This window comes from Chiloscyllium plagiosum, unplaced genomic scaffold, assembly GCF_037043375.1.
Source record: "Chiloscyllium plagiosum isolate Xiang-an unplaced genomic scaffold, Cpla_swu_hap1 HiC_scaffold_9, whole genome shotgun sequence".
Taxonomy (NCBI): domain Eukaryota; kingdom Metazoa; phylum Chordata; class Chondrichthyes; order Orectolobiformes; family Hemiscylliidae; genus Chiloscyllium; species Chiloscyllium plagiosum.
In genome coordinates this window covers 40,510,364-40,526,901 of record NW_028270147.1, presented here as the reverse complement: position 1 = coordinate 40,526,901, position 16,538 = coordinate 40,510,364, and the positions used below count along the sequence as shown (strand labels likewise).

At 42.6% G+C, this 16,538-nt stretch overlaps 1 protein-coding gene and 1 long non-coding RNA gene across 7 annotated transcripts in view; one reads left to right on the top strand and one right to left on the bottom strand.

The window, feature by feature from the left end:
• Positions 1-5,395, top strand: part of LOC148149129 (uncharacterized) — a 41,496-nt gene extending 36,101 nt beyond the window's left edge. The window contains exon 3 of the long non-coding RNA XR_015758143.1: positions 4,827-5,395. This is a non-coding gene — a long non-coding RNA (uncharacterized LOC148149129). The remainder of the gene's footprint in view (positions 1-4,826) is intronic.
• tesk2 (testis associated actin remodelling kinase 2) overlaps positions 1-7,035 on the bottom strand; it is a 106,403-nt gene extending 99,368 nt beyond the window's left edge. For 3 of the 6 annotated variants that reach the window (XM_087990567.1, XM_087990570.1, XM_043699101.2), the window contains exon 1: positions 6,657-6,782. The gene's annotated coding sequence lies outside the window, so the exon portion shown is untranslated. Of the gene's footprint in view, positions 1-6,656; positions 6,793-6,817 lie in introns of those variants that run through there. The other 3 variants (XM_087990569.1, XM_087990568.1, XM_087990571.1) reach the window with 3 other exon arrangements.
• Between the last annotated feature and the right edge of the window lie 9,503 nt (positions 7,036-16,538).

The following is a 16,538-nucleotide window of genomic DNA, read 5'->3' as shown; positions in this document are numbered from 1 at the left end:
GTCAAACATCAGTGAAGAAGGATTTGAGAAAGGGTGTTTAATTCATTTGGATTTGCATTTCTAACATTGTGTCAAAAAAATGGCTGAACCTTGCAGGTACTTTAGCTGTGGCATTTTAAGATTTTTCTAAATTGTATTCTTTGTTAGGTAACTTGACTTCAACTCATTTCTTGTTTTGTGCACTAAATCTCTGTTGTGCCATTAAAGAAAACCTGCAGCCACATGTAAATACATCTTCATAACAGACCACAATGTTAATGAAATAAACAAAAGCAAACATGGATGACAAACTTAGCAGCACCATCAACTGAGATCATAATGTGAATAAAGGCCTAAAAATCATTTTTTTATTTTACATTCACTCATGGCACATGGACATCGTTGGCTGGTCAGCATTTTATAGCCCATCCCTATTTGCCCTTAAGGTGGTGGTGAGTTGCCTCCTTAAAACTGCTTCAATCCACATGCTGTAGGTTGACTCACAAGGCCTTCAAGGAAGGAATTACAAGATTTTGACCCAGCGACAGTAAAGGAATGGCAATACATTTCCAAGTCAGGATGGTAAGTGACTTGAACAGGAACTTGCAGACAGTGCTGCTCCTATGTATGTGCTGCCCTTGTCTTTCTAGATGGAAATGATCATGGGTTTGGAAGGTGCTGTCTGGATCTTTGGTGGATTTCTGCAGTGCGTCTTATAGATAATACAGGGAAGGGAGGCAATGGCCTTGTGTTATTATTGCTTGACTATTAACCCAGAGACCCAGGCAATGTTCTGGGGACCCAGGTTCAAATCCCAGTGGCAGATGATGGAATTTGAATTCCAAAAAATCTGGAATTAAGTCTAATAATGACGATAAATCCATTATTGATCATTAGTGAACCAGATGAGTTTTCCAATGTCACACAGGAAAGGAAATCTGCCATCCTTACTTGACCTATATGTGAGCCCAGACACACAGCAATATCGTTGACACTCAATTCTAGGCAATTAGAGATAGGCAATAAATGCTGGCCCAGCCATCAACACCCTCATCCCATGAATGAATATAAAAAAACACTGCTGCTGCTGAGTGACGGTCGTGGAGGGAATGTCTGCACAATCAAGCGGGCTGCTTTGTCCTGCATGATATCAAACTCGAGTGTTGTTGCACCCATCCAGGCAAGTGGGGAGTATTCTATCACACTCCTGACTTGTGCTTTGTAGATGGTGAAAAGCTTTGGGGACATCAGGTGCATTATTCACCATGGTATTCCTAGCCTCTGACCTGCCCTTGTAGCCACTGTGTTTAGGTGGAGAGTCCTACTGAATTTCTAGTTAATTGTAACATTCTGGGTAGCTGACAGTGGGGGATTCAGTGATGACAGCACCATTGACTGTCTAGGGACAGTGATTAGATTAACTCTTAAATGGAGATGGTAACTGCCTGACATTTGTGTGGCACGAATATTACTTGCCAATTATTAGCCAAAGCCAGGATATTGTCTAGATCTTGTTGACTGCTTCAGTATCTGAGGAGTCACAAATGGTACTGAAAATTATACAGTCATCAGCAAACACCTCCACTTCTGAACTTATGATGGAAGGAAGTTCATTGATGAAGCAGCTGAAGATGGTTAGGTCCAGGACACTACCCTGAGGAACTCCTGCAGAGATAACCTGAAGCTGGGATGACTGACCACCAACAACCATGGCCATTTTCCTATATGCCAGATATGACTCCAACCAGCAGAGAGTTTGCTCTCTGATACCCATTGATTGCAGTTTTGCTGGGACTCCTTGATGCCATACTTGGTCAAATGTAGCCCTGATGTCAAGTGTTGTCACTCTCACCTCACCTCTGGAATCCAGCTGTTTTATCTGTGTTTGAATCAAGGCTGTAATGAAGTCAGAAGCAGAGTGGCCTTGGAGGAATTTAAATTGGGCAACACTGAGCATGTTATTGCTGAGTAATAACTCTTGATAGCACTGTAATGACGATCAGGAGCAAAATGATGGAGTGATAATTGGCAGGGTTGTATTTTTCCTACTTTTTATGTCCTGGGTACCTGGGCAATTTTCTACATTGTCAGGTGGATGCCAGTGCTGTAACTGTACTGGAACAGCTTGGCAAGGGGAGCGACAAGCTCTGGACCACAAGTCTTCAGTAATATCGCAAGAATGTTGTCAGGGCTCATAGCCTCCAACCGTTTCTTGACATCATATGGAGTAAACTGATTTGGCTAAAGACTAGTATCTGTAATGATGGGGACTCTGGAAGTAGAAGAGATGGATCATCCATATGGCAAATGCTTCAGCCTTATCTTTGCACTGACGTGCTAGTCTCTTCAATCAAGGATGGGCATATTTGGGGACCATCCTCCAGTGAGCTGTTTAACTGATCACCCCCATTCACGACTGGGTGTGGTAGGACGGCAGAGCTTACATCTAATCCATTGGCTGTGGGTTTGCTCTGCTCTGTCTATCACTTGCTCATGCTGTATGGCAGCTAAGTAGTTCTGTTTGGGAGCTTCACCAGGTTAACACCTCATTTTCAGGTATGCCTGGTGCTGCTTCTAGCATGCCCTGTTGCACTCTCCATTGAACTAGGGTTGATCCCCTAGTTTGATGGTAAAGATTGAGTGAGGGATATGCAAGCCATGAGGTTGGAGATTGTGTTGGAGTACAATTCTACTACTGCTGGCCCAGAGCACTTCATGGATGCCTATTCTTGAGACAGGATTATGCGTCATATAACACGTGCAAAACTAATTCCAAATGGTCAACTAAAAATCAATTCATAGTAATGATTCATGCCATTTTTGTTAACCTCTACAAAACTCTGCATGAATTGAAGATTACAACAAGAATCAAAATAAAGTTTAATTTAGACTAGCATCCCAAGACTCAACACACAACAATAATTCGGCTTTCATAGGCTAAGTTTACCAAGATGTTGTCTCTTGGCAGCATATCGGCAATTTTCAGACAGGATGTACAACTTCCTTAGCATAAATAGTAAGCTGTGACCAATGTGTGCTCAACATCATACCACTGACAAGTGGAACCTTTGAAGGAAACACACTTGCCTCAAATTGGTTTATCACCTTTCGTCATTTTTTCTTCATGAGTCCCTTCTTCCTGTCTCCACCATCCTTCCCCCCAATAAATGCAATGAGCTCATGGACTTTTGTCATTAAGATTAAGACCACATGATCAGCAAGGGCTGCAAATTCCAATTCTTCTATTAGCATAGAAGGAAATATTTCTCTTAAAAAAAAGTCTCCCTTGCAGTACCTGTAAACTTTAATTTCAGAGTCACACATCACAGAAGAGGGACTTCAGCACATCACGTCTGTGCCAACCTATACTAGTCCCACTTTCAAATATTTGTTGGATAATTTGGAAAGCTATTACATTTGAGGCCTTCATCCACATATTTTTTTTTAAAAGGTTAACGCTTACCACTGTTCTAGCCAGTGCATTCCAGATTCCTGCCTCCCTTTGGGTTAGAAAAGGTTTTAACTTAGTCTAAAACTTCAGTCCTTTCCCTTAAAATGATGCCCCTTCATTATTCAAAGGGGAACAGCTGCTCCTATCCACCCATCGATGTCACTCACAATCTTATATACCTCAATGAGGGCCCACACAGCCTTTTCTGCTCCAAAGAAATCAACACAAGCTTATACAACCTCTCTTCATAGCTAAAATGGTCCACTCCAAGCAACATTCTGGTGAACATCCTTCATATCCCTTCTAGTAGAATTATGACCTTCCTGAAGTGTGGTAACAAGAACTGCATAGTACCCCAGCTAGGAACATTATAAACAGAATTATGACATCAAACCACAAAGAGACGTTACATCAGATGACCAAAAGTCTGGTCAAAGACATAGGTTTTAAGGAATACTTTAAAAAGAGGAATGAAGACAGACAGAAATGTGCAGAGAGGGCTTTCCACACCACAGGGCCTAGACAATTGAAGGCATGACCACAAAATGAAGAATTGAAAATTTGGGTTCTTCCAGAGGTTAGATATCTGAAGCTGGTGAACATTAGGGATGGGGAGGAGTAGACTATGGAGAAATCTGGAACCAAAGATGAGAATTTTAAAAATAAAGGCATTGTCTGACTTGAAGCCAATGTGGTCAACAAGCTTAAAGGTGATAAGGGAAGAAAAAGAGCAGCATGATTTCATATTCAGCCAAAGTAGATTTTGGGCAGCCAGTCAAGAGTATCATGTTATAGTCAATCCAGAGGTAAAGAAAGTATGAATATGGGTTTCAGCAAAAAATGACCTGAGATAGGGACGAAGTTAAACAATGTGACAGAAGTGGAAATTGCAGTTTTAGAGATAGCATGTATATGAAGTTGAAAGTTCATCTTCTGAACAAATGTGACAAGGAAAAGGAAAGATAGAATTAGCAATTTAAGATAGTCAACTAGAAAGCATGAAACATGAATAAATGTCTTTATCTAGTGATAAAAATATGAAATTTGCCAGCATATGAAATATACTAATCATATAGATTCATTTAATAGGATGCTAAAAAAAATGTTAGGGGGAAAGTTTACCATTGGGTGAGAAAGGACATGAAAATGCTTGATTAGAGAACATATATTGGTATGTACAGGTTAGTCTTAATAGAATACATAATGTAGAAACAGGCTATGTAATTCTTCAGAACAGCAGTTAGAGTGCTTCGATATAGCGTACAAAATGCTACTTGTATTGACTGATTAGGCTAACATGAAGCAGGCTTAATCTATAATTTATATCAGCAGACTAAGGTCATGAAAGTCCTAAATTTGATTGTGGTTATATAATATTCAATTTATTCTCAACTAGATTATCTCAAGATATGCTGTATCACCAGAGAGCAGCACCAGGATGAAAGGACATGCCATTTAACACATCTTACTTTGCAAACTTTTTCACAGTCACCTGGTCAAAATTCTGGAATTCCTTCCTTAATAGCATGGTCTCGCTATAGCACATGGACTGTTGCAATTCAAGGCTGCTCACTATGATCTTCACAAGGGCAAAAGCAACATATATTGGCCCAGTTAATGACATCCACATCATACAAGCGATTAATGAAAAGTCCTTGAAAGATCCTTTCAAATAACTCCATTCTATTAAGCCAAAGAAAAAAATCCTTTTGAGGCACATGTTTGAATCCCTTTCACAAGGCATACTAAACCTGTGCTGAAAATGTGTTGCTGGAAAAGCGCAACAGGTCAGGCAACAACACATTTTCAGCTCTGATCTCCAACCCTCACTTTCTCCTCGAAGATACTAAACCTGTACCCACCACGCTTTTAGATGGCACATCCCAAAGCCTCTCATCTCATATCTGGTTCTTTTACCAATTATCTTAAATCTGAATCATCTGCTAAAACAGATTCACATTTACTTTCAACGTAATCTGTCAATCTTTAATTCTATAAAATATCCCCTAATCGTTTAATTTTCCAAGTTTCTTTTTTCAAAATGCATTACAAAAACAGAGCTGTAACAAGATTTACTAAATTATCTCCATTCAAGATTTCAGTTACCATGGTTGGCCCTATACCTTTCTCAAAGTTTAATCTAATGACCTTGTAATTTATTAAAGGAACGATAAAACCACTGAGGATTTTTCTTTCTGGGAAAACTACTATTATTCCTTCACTCAAACTAAGACAAATAAGAACCTCTCAATTTTTGCAAAATATCATGATTAATTATTCTGAAGAATGATTTGACATTTAAATCTCAATTTTAATCTTTAACACTGCATAGATTATTCCACATTAAAATTTCAGCTTCCTGTAATGAAACACATTAGGTCAACTTCAAGATATTGGTCTCTCTGAAACATAACTGCTATCCGCAAAACTTAAATGATGTGTCATTTGTAAGAATGGCCACATTGTTAAACAGCATAACGCCTGGTTGCAGAATGAAACAGAAACAAATGCCACTACAGAGATAGGATGGCACAGAAGGGAAGAAAAACTCAAATGTCAGCAGAACCCAGGCATGAGCTTACGAACAACAATTTAACATCTTCTAGACTAGAGAAAGCGTGGCCTTGAAAATTCCAACTTTCCTCAAATAACAACATTAAATTAAAAACAAAGGCTATAAAGGAAATCAACCAACATCCAATTGAGCATGTATAACCTTCTCTACGCATGTAAACTGAAGAATTGAAGACTAGATCGATCTAATAAATGTCAGCACTACCTTCAAACAGAAACGGCTCAGCTGTCATCATAATTAGTAATGTTCAATTTAAAATCAGACAGATGCTTGTAAAGTTATTTGGGTCATATAAACATTGAAAAGAATGAGAAATAAGCAAACATCGCGTACTCCTTAGACGGCTCGGGGTTGTCTCAAGTCACTGTTGTGACCACTAGAAGAACTCATCCACCTGCGACCCCCACCCCTCCCTCGACTCCACCCCCCCCGACACTCGTATAAGAAACGACGAAGGCCCCGGTTCCTGCAGAGCTGAACGGCACTTGTCTGTGATCGACGAAAGGGCGCGGCACTGCCCAGCTTCCACCCACTCCCGAGTTTAGCCTGACACCCGGAGGAAAGCCAAACCACTGCACCGCAATAAACAAATAAGAGCTTCTGGCTGACCGTTGTCTATTAAAGCAGGGGATCCAAGCCCACCTCACTTACTGTTTGTTTGTTTATTTATTTATTTGACCCAACACTCGGGGGGCCTACGTGCCTCGCTTAGTTGCATCCCTCCGCCTGCGCCCAGGGTGAACACGAACGCAGACTGACAGCAGCGTTCAGCCACTCAGCGAGCCAGGAGCCACGGACTGGGCGGGACTAACCAATTTGATGCGGCCCAACGATACTTGATGGGGCCAAACGTCGGACAATGGGCGGGGCAGATATGAAGCTCAGGGGGTTGTGATGGAGGAGGCGGAGCTCCAAAACGAAGGCCAGACCGACGGCGAGCCGTGTAACGGTGGACCAGCGGGCTGCGCGGGGGGTGGAGCTCCAGTGAGCAGAGTGTGTGGGCGGAGCGCCAGTGTGGTACCGCGCGAGTGGGGCGGAGCTCCAGTGGCCGCGTGGGCCACGGGTGGGCGGAGCTCCAATGTTCCGGGATAGTTGGGATTGAGCTCCAGTCGGCCGCGCGGGAGAGCGAAAAGCTCCTGTGAGCCGTGCGAGCGGGATGGTGGTGGTACAGCGCGCGGAGCTCCAGTCGGCAGCGTGTGGAGGCGGGGACCCAGCGACACGCGCTGATTGGTGCGGATGGAATGGGCAGGGAGAAGGGGGCGGAGTTGCCTCTGCTTTATAGATCGCTATTCGGAGAGGGCGGAGCTCGAGTGAAGGCGGAGCTGACATGAGCGGATGGACGCTCCATCACTGATGTAGGGAGCGGGCTTCTAGTCCTGTGACTGAGCTGTTTTATTACAGACGTTTTCGGATTGATTCAGGTTTTAACCATCTGAAACCTGTAGCCAAATGGAATTATTTTACTAGCTAAACCATTCTGCTGTCCCTGGGACCATGGAGGTTCCGGTGGGAATCACATCCTTGGATGTCACTGAGCTAAGATAGTGGGAAAGCTGCTGCTTTCTCCATTTCCAACAGTTCCTTCTTTCCACTTCATGTAAGGTCTCAGGACAAAGTGTGGGTCTTCTTACACATTTTCCAGAAAGAAAGTGTTATGTTCAAAATACTTAAGAGTCATATAGATGTACAGCATGGAAATAGACCCTTCCGTCCAACTCGTCCATGCTGAACAGATATCCCAACCCAATCTAGTCACACTAGCCAGCACCCACTCCATATCCCTACAAACCCTTCCTATTCATATACCTATCCAAATGCCTTTTAAATGTAGCAATTGTACCAGCCTCCACCACTTCCTCTGACAGCTCATTCCATACACGTACCACCCTCTGTGTGAAAAAGTTGCTTATGTCCCTTTTATAGCTTTCCCCTCTCACCTTAAACCTATGCCCTCTAGTTCTGGACTCCCCGACCCCAAGGAAAAGACTTTGTCTATTTGTCCTATCCATGCCCCTCATAATTTTGTCAACTTCTGTAAAGTCACCCCTCAGCCTCCGACGCTCCAGGGAAAACAGCCCCAGCCTGTTCAGCCTCTCCCTGTAGCTCCGATCCTCCGACCCTGGCAACAACCTTGTAAATCTTTTCTGAACTCTTTCAAGTTTCACAACATCTTTCCGATAGGCAGGAGACCAGAATTGTATGCAATATTCAACAGTGGCCTAACCAATGTCCTGTGCAGCCACAACATGACCTCCCAACTCCTGTACTCAATACTGTGACCAATAAAATAAAGCATACCAAACACTTTCTTCACTATCCTGTCTACCTGCGACTTCACTTTAAAGGAGCTATGAACCTGCACGCTAAGGTCTCTTTGTCCAGCAACGTTCCCTAGGACCTTCCCATTAAATGTAACAGTCTTGCTAAGATTTGCTTTCCAAAATGCAGCACCTCTAATTAGCTTCTGCTTTGTACAACGTTTTTTTTCAAAACCTCGGCTTTATTAACTTTTTCAAGACCAATTCAGAGTTTACAAGTCACTCACCTCTCAGTTGCATGTCTTATATAAGTTAATGTTTCTTTTAAGCTATTTGTCATGTAGTACAAATGATCAATGATCACGCCCACTGGAATGACCTTCACAAGATCACTGATGTGCCTTTAGCTCCAAGCCTTTATTAATGTTTTGACAAATTTGGAGCAAGAGAATTGATTGCACAGTAAGATCAGGAATCCAAACAATACTGTTTATTGTGAGGTCCACCATTACAGCAAGAGACAAACAAAAACTGCAGATGCTGAAATCCAAGGTAGACAAGCAGGAGGCTGGAAGAACACAGCAAGCCAGGCAGCATCAAGAGGTGAAGAAGTCAATGTTTAGGTGTAACCCTTCTTCAAGACTTGGGGTTGGTGTAAAGAGAGCTTCAGGTAAAGGGGGTGGGAGGTAGGGTGTGTGGTGGAGCGAGGTCAACACAGATAGAGGGTATGACCTGGTTGGTCGATGGGGAGAATGGATCCATTTGCTGGCTAGAAGGGTCAATGAGAGGAATGGAAGGAAGGGGCAGGTGCTAGGAAGGGAGGTTATTTGAAATTGGAGAACAGCAGGATCTGACCTATTTTATGTTAAAGTGCAAAATCACCAGAGGTGTCCAAAGTAACTTTAACTTTAACTTTTGTTAATGTGACTCCAGTTCTAATTTTTTTTTAATTCTTCCCATCATATTACAATGACCTTATTAGAAAACAGCATTTGTAGTAATTTATACTTTATAATAGTGCACTGCACAATAGAATGGTGGTGTAGGTATCTGCAGTTCCAACTTGGACATGTGGGCAGAATTGTGGATGGAAATCCAATCTCTCTTTCTCATACCTACTATAAATTGATGAGTTGTGTATGTGAGGCATGTTTTAGTGTGGAGCTGAAGAAGGGTTCATGTCCGAAACGTCAATTCTCCTGCTCCTTGGATGCTGCCTGACCTGCTGCGCTTTTCCAGCAACACATTTTCAGCTCTGATCTCCAGCATCTGCATTCCTCACTTTCTCCTATAATGTTTTAGTGTGAAGCCCTATTGAAGCATGCTAGTGTGATACACCAAAATGATCATCCTGGTTTGATTAAGCTCTGAATAAAAGCATTGCAAGAAATGTTTTGGTACAGCCATCACAGGGCTTTGCTAGAACATTCCAAAGGGATGTGTGATGCACCAAACTGTTCATCATGATGTTCTGTATGGTAGAGGAATATCTGTGATAACAATTTGGAACTGTACAGATTGCTGCTTCTGCTGCAACAACCTTGATCCTCCTGACACTCCTCTAATTGATGGTGCTAATAGTGCTCATTAAAAGAAAAAAAAACCCACAACATTAGTCCAATGGATCAACAGGTTGCAAAAGTGACATTAGCAGGAAGCCAAGAGCAAGTTACCTGTTTGTATTCTCGGGGAAGAAAAATGGCAAGTATGCACTTAATGAACAAAGTACTAATTTCTTTCCAGCAATTTGTGATGATGTTATCAGAGCTTTCCATGTGTTGCTATTTATTTTCGGCTGTCAGATGTCATGCATTTTCCTGCACTATTGTAACTGCACTCTGCTGCACTCCTGACACGAGAGACAAAATTACACTTTGGCACTTGTCTGCAGCTAAGCAGTGATTCAAAAGACTTCTCAAAATGTTGGATGTTATTACAAATGATTCATCTAGTTTTGGTAGACGTTATCTGTTAGAAATTGAAATGTGTAGAAAATAAACGTCAGCCTTGAAATGTAACTGTATTAAGTTCTAAATGCTAATGGAAACATCTAGTGCTGTCATCAAATATTTTGGTACAATTTTTAAAAAATTACTCAAGTATGAAATGTGGAGGAAAATGTAGAAACTGTTTTTTCCTTGTTCTTTCATGGGATGTGGGCATCACTGGAATAGCTAACAGTTTGTTGTCCATCTCTAATTACTCTTGAACTGTAGAATGGCTTCCTGGGGTCACGCAGCTTTGCAGCAAAACTGAGGGAAGTTTCAAGTTTTTTTTATTTTCATTGTTTCCGTGGAAGTAATGCAAGAATACAAGGGTTGTTTTCGGTAATTTACAGTGAAATAGCTGTCACCTGGAGTGTCTGCGATGGTAATAAAATAGTATTTGAAAAATATATTTATAGTAATTTCAAGGAAGATTAAATCAATGACAAGGTATAGCATCATACCTATGCTAATAACAATTTCCATATTTATATGGAATCTTTAATGTAATCAAATGCCAAACGGTGCATTGCAGGAGCATGATAAAACAGATAATACTGAGGTGCATAAACAGATGTTAGTGCAATTGACCAAAACTTTGAACAAAGAGGTGTCTTTTAGTAATTATCTTAAATGGTTTTAAGGATGTTTCAACTCAGCAAAGGCACAGAGACCAAATTTTCCAATTATCAATTAAAATGTTTTGTTGAATGAGATTAACGTTGCACGGTCTGCATGGCTTGAAGCAACATTTCTCACACAATCTTCTTCCTTTCATTTCATTAATTATGCAACCAGGCTGCTAGATGCCTTCCTTGGAAAACATGATAAGAGCTGTAGAAGTATTGTCCACTAGCAAGACCTTCCAGTGTGTACACATCTGCACCATATTGAGAACTGTGAGAAATGAAGCTCACTGTTCAATAATTTCAGTCCGAGTCAAATTCTGAAGCAGTCTTTATTCATACGGTCTTGCAAGCCGGGTGACCATAAAGGAGGCACACCGATCAGGAGGTTACATTACAATTTATACAGTTCAGTTGAGTCTTTTGGTACTCCCCTCTTCTGTTAATTTAATGGGCTTACCACGTCTGTCTGTGGCGTGCAACCCCCACCCCCAACCGCCCCCCCACCTTGATACTGGGTCTTATTACTTTTGCTGACTCAACACAGGGTCTTATTTGGTTATCTTGTTCATACTAACTACTCACTCCCTATGTGCGTGACAATTGCAATGGTCATATCAATACATCTGTTTCTACCAGTCGACCACCTCCCTTTTCAGTTAATTATTTCTTGGAATATACCCTCATGATTCCGCCTTGCGATTTTTGCAGAAGCAAGATGCAGCTACTTGTAACTGCTTGCAAGCATATCTAGCTTAACATATACCCCCGCCCCCATGATTCAGCCTTGTGATTTTTGCAGAAACAACAAACTTCGCAAGCGCTTCTTACAACTCACCCCTTTTTAAAAATAATTGTTGTCTTCTGCATTTCTCTCATATGTAGCTCCCAAATTTGCAAGCATCATCCCCAAGACTTCATCCATCTTGGCCTCAAGGTCACCCATCCCTTCATTGTTCAAGAGGTAGAGTTCCTCTGCCTTATTATCTTTTAGGGGCATCTGTTTTGCCAAGGCTATCTCAATCAGCCGTTGGGTTAGTCCCCGTACACAAGGTATGATACAACAGCCAATTGCTACCAGTACCCCTACTACCACTATCAGGGAGGTGAGGATGGAGACTACCACTCCCTTCCATTTCCCAAACCATGATTCCAGCCATCCTGTGAGTGATGTGTCCACCCCTGAATTCTCAGCCACTTCTTCCACCAAGGTGGTCAATCCTCGCAAGGCACGAGTGATTGACCCGTCAGGTGCTGTGTTATTTGGAATAAAAGTACAACAGCTCCCTCCTAACTTCATGCATACACCCCCTTTTTCAGCTAAGATCATATCCAAGGCCATTCTATTTTCCCAGGCCATTCTACTGGATGCATCAAACTGTTCTGCTATGTCTTTGACTGCTTCCCTAGTGTAATTGATGATTCTTTGCTGATTATAGAAAATATAGTTTATCCAGTCCACATTCTTGTTGACTGTTATCGTCCAGAATAGAGCCGATTCAAAATCTGCTGCAGTCTGGTTACGGGCCTTGTACTCATCTAGCACCCCTGTAGGAACTCCTATAGAGTCTAGATAAATCCTATCATAATGATTTTTTTACTCCTCCCCCTTTTTGTTGCAATCTTCTCCTTTTCAAATGCCAAGGTGAATGGGATTGCCAATTGTACAATTGCACATATCCCTCTCCAAACTGGAGGTAGGGTGGGTCTCAATATTTTGCCACCAGAGTACCACTACAGATCTGCTCAGGGAGCCTTCAATACTGAATAGTTCCCTCCCTTGTCTGTTTCGGTGACATTCTCAATTTCTGTACATAATTTAAGCTCCCCCCAAGTCTCTAGACCGATTTGTACCTTGTCTACGTACATGCGACATGTGATTCCCGACTGCAGCTGAAAACATAGGGGGGGGGGCTTTTAAGTCTTTCTTCTCCAAGGGAGGGAACATTAGAGATAGGGAGGTACAGTTCCTATCATTCCTTGCAGATTTATCCTGATACAAGGCTATCATACATTTCATGCCATTCCTGTCTCGCTTCCACCCGAGCAGAAAGGGGACCACCTGAGCCACTGGTCTACCGGAGGCACATGCATAGCAATTGCTCTTATTCAGACTTTTTACAGTATACTTTACCCATTCAATCCAGGCATTTGCATCCCGTATCCAGTTTCTATTTCAGTGGTCTGTTTCAAATCCTTCACCTCTGTAATTTTTACCACCTTAGGGTCATCGGGAGGGGTGAAAGGTTGTATCTTATTATCCAGTAGTTCTGCCCGGTTTCCCTTTCCTACGCTAATTCGGAAACAACAGCCTGAGAAATCATTCCCATTTGTTTTCATTTCTATCCCAAATGTTTCATTCAATTGTACCCGATAGGTGCTCCCCCCCCCTAGAATCGCTTCATGCCATGTGGTTTTCTTTAACGTTAAGTATATTGGGTTACACTTTTTATCGGGACAATTGAGAGCTGGTTGGAAGGGGGCCCTGTGTATTGTGGCGAGACCATTATATACCAAGTACCATCCTCAAGGCCATCCCCGTAGGACTTAAGATGTATCTCTGAGCTGTGGTACTGTCTCTGATTATCTACTTCCCCACAATTTACTAAGCTGCATGTATCAGCATCTATTACTTGTGGATTATGTTGGACTTTGGCTCAATCTACCAACTTACTTTCTATGTGTGAGCCAAGTCCTGCGTGTTCTTTTAACTGAAGCAATAGGAGAAGATATTCAGTCTCACTCTCTTAATTTATTTTAAACAGTAAGTGGACAAGGCATTCAGAGCTCTGGGTCTAAACCTCTTTGTCCCTGACAAACTGCAACGTGTGACTGTTCAAAAAGAAAGACCTCATTTTATCCCTGCCCCAGTCTTTTATACCATAAAAAACGTCATATAAACACTGAGGTAGAATTATCTTCTGATTGGGTGTTGATCTGACTCCATTCCCCGCCTCCTCGCATTCCTAGATGTCCGACCCCACGTGACCTTCTTTTGCCCGCAAAATGGAGCATCACGTGACCTCCTCGACCCACTTCCGAGGCGCGAAATGGAACATCACGTGACCGCCCGCACTCTTCCGAGGCGCAAAACAGAACATCACGTGACTGCCCGCACTCTTCCGGGGCGCGAAACAGGACGGCACGTGACCGCCTCGCACTCTTCCGGGGCGCGAAACGGGACATCACGTGACCGCCTCGCACTCTTCCGGGCGCGAGACAGGACGGCACGTAACCGCCTCGCACTCTTCCGGGGCGCGAAACGGGACGTCACGTGACCACCCCCCTGCTTGGGTTACATAGAGTCACCACATAGTTCGGAGTGCTGAATCCATCCAGAGTCACAGCCAGCCTTCTGTTTTTCAAGTAAGGGATATATTTACAAGTCCCCCTTTTGGTCTCATAAAAATGAGACCAACCAACCAGTTCTATCCATCATATTCGCTCTCTGATGCATAGTCTTCCCCTCTTGCCAAAGCCATGGTTTCCGTCTCCATCTGTGACATCTGGTAAGACGGGGGAGCCTTCCCTTCAATTGCTGTAATAATTACCCTGTTCAACAAAGATCTAATACAGGGAATACAACAACATCCGCACAACACTAACACAATAATCATACCTCCGAGGGACATAAACACAGAGGCAATTAATCCTTTCCATTTTCCAAACCATGAATCGAACAGTCCTCCTAGAGGATTGTAAATACCCGAATGTTCATGCATTTCTTCAGACAAAATTCTTAGTCCTTCCAAGGCTCTGGTGACCGAACCATCAGGTGCCGTATTGTTGGGGATGAACGTACAACATTGATCTCCAAACATAGAGCACACTCCCCCCTTTTCTGCGAGCAACATATCTAAGGCCATTCTATTTTGTACTGTCATCAATGAGGTTGCTGCCAATTGTTCAGAAAGTCCCGCCACTGCGTCTCCAGTTCTATTGGCTAGCCTAAGTACATTGTAATGTACATAATTAATTCGGTCAACGTTTTTATTCGGCGTAACTGGGAATAAAACACTGATAATTGGGAGATTCTCAAACCCTGCTGCTATCTGGTCTGCCAATTTATATTCATCAGGTACACCGCGGGGAACACCTATTGCATCTATGTAAGTGGTTGAGCCAGATGTGACATCAAACAAATCCCTACGAATTCGTGTATACGGATTTATTCCCTGTTGTCATTCTCCCAAAAGGAATAAGGGTACCCCTAACCTAACCATTGCACAGGTTCCAGGCCCGTAGCGTTAGGTAAAAAGGGGTACATGTAGGGATATGGTTGGGTTGCGCTTCGGCGGGTCGGTGTGGACTTGTTGGGCCGAAGGGCCTGTTTCCACACTGTAAGTAATCTAATCTAATCTAAAAAACCAATCTGGAGGTAGGCTAATATGCAGTGTTCTATCTCCACAGTACCAAAAAAGATCAGCTCTGGCCCAAACCATTGTGCTAGCGTTCTGCCAGCCAGTTACATTAATTGTATCCTGACACCAGTCAGCGGGCATGTCTCCCAAGACAATATTTGACTTCCGAGCAAAACACGTATAATTGTTGGCCCTTGGTGTAAACACTGGAGGCAACATAGAATTCTTTACAGGTGGGAAAATAGCACTTAATGTGGTACAATGTGGAGGGTCCGCCTGCATAGAGAGGGCCATCATACAGTGAAATCCTGTTGGGTCTATATTAGGGAACAATGGGGCCGGGGTAGTAAATAGGGTTGGCCTTGCCGAAGAACACGCGACACAATTACTCATATTCATTGAGGTTGCGGTCGCTGTCATCCAGTCCAGCCATAAGTTCTTATCCCCATACCCGGTAGCTAATTTAATAATATCCCTTCTTGTAAGGCTGTTGTGGTCTATCACCACAACTCCTGAACTTGGTTCTACCTCCATACTTGTATTTTCAGTTTGTGGCTGGCTCATAGGAGGGTCCACTAAGGTTACCTTTAATAATCCCATGTTATCCACTCCAGATTGATCTACACCTATTACAAAATAAAAGCTTCTGTCATCACTCTCACAGTACATCTGTACCTCTTTTGGACTAGGATTAATATCAAATTTTGTCAGGGTTAACAAAAGTGGATTTTTTAACTCTGAAGAATGATCAAGTTGCCCCTTTGTCAGGCTCACATGATCTCGGATGTTCCATCTATTATCCGAAGGTGACGACCTCTTGGGGGTCCATCGTACCCCAGTCCATGTTAATACATTATCCCACGACGGGCATGGGACATAGTAAATGGCATAGAAGCAAAGATATACATCATACTCCCTCCAGCTCCCTATATCTTTGCCACAATCAATTACTTCGCATAAATCAAACTGATATGTTGTACCATGATTTCTATCGTATCTGATGTGTACCCGGCTCCTCGTCTCCCTTAAACATTTATCCGCCTCTTGTCCTCCTGCTCTTTTATTCCTGGAACTTCCTCCCTCGCCTGTGTGTTTGTCCCTCGTGGTTAATACTCCTATTAACAGCAGCATAACACTTATACATAAAACAATAGCAAAGACTCCCAACCTCCACAGCCTAAGGTAATGTGGGCTGCTTACAGAGATAAACATTATATCCTTTATACAACTTTGCTTAGAAATCTTGAGAACCTCTCCCCCTTTTTCCAGAACCTTCTTTGTACAAATATTAAACATTTATGAC